Below are 930 nucleotides of genomic sequence, written 5' to 3'. Positions count from 1 at the left end.
CCTAGCGTTTGCATATCCGATTGGAAGTTCCAATTGACATGGACCCCATAACGCCATGTCAAGACCGGAAGGAAGGTGAGGATCTTTATTTTCGACTGTGTCTTGCCAGAAGTACTCGTTGCCTCACAGACAGGGGAACGAGAATTGACCCAAGCTGGAAACTAGTCTTCTTCGGATACAAACCACGACTGTTAATCCATTATCCTTAGCTAAGCTTCAGCAATGAAAAACTTTATAATAAATGCAAATCCGGTGTCTCGTCAGATGATATTTTCAGATCGAGATGGAGTTTTTTTGGCCAGTTTTACGTTTAAAGGACCTGGTTCCAGCGAAGATTGCAATAGATTATTTCTTTGCGCAGACGGAGTCCGGATTCCGTGGTAGACCAAGAACGACGCTTCCGACCATCCTAAGGGGGATCTCTCGACGGTTGGTCTGCGACTGAAGTCGGTGGACGATTTGGACAACCTCAAAGATATCGCGCGCAACATAAAATTCTGATCGAGATTAACGGAGAGAGATGTTACAGAACACGGCACAAGGGAGACTTAATTAACTTTATGCTTTCTCGAAAGTGCTCTTAATAATATTAATAATAAACGCAGATAGCGATATTTTATTTTCTATGCCAAACCTACGATTCATAACCATAGAGGAAGACTGGTAACACAAACGCGTTGAAAAGTCTTATCTTCGTCTTTGGACATACGATGGAAAAAGTGCCTTGATATTGTGCGAAGGAAATGTAGATCCGTAGAATATCAACGAATCTTGGAACAAGGGCTTTCTGAGATATATGATGATAACTTTATTTCCAAACAAGGTGTGCGTTCATGTCATACTTCACGGTCTACAAAAAATTATTTGCTTGAAAAAGGAGTGAATATTTTAAACAATTGGCCTGCACAATCGCCAGATCTTAACATAATA

The sequence above is a fragment of the Octopus sinensis genome, unplaced genomic scaffold (genome assembly GCF_006345805.1).
Source record: "Octopus sinensis unplaced genomic scaffold, ASM634580v1 Contig15786, whole genome shotgun sequence".
In the NCBI taxonomy this organism is placed as follows: domain Eukaryota; kingdom Metazoa; phylum Mollusca; class Cephalopoda; order Octopoda; family Octopodidae; genus Octopus; species Octopus sinensis.
Note: the sequence above shows the minus strand (reverse complement) of the source record.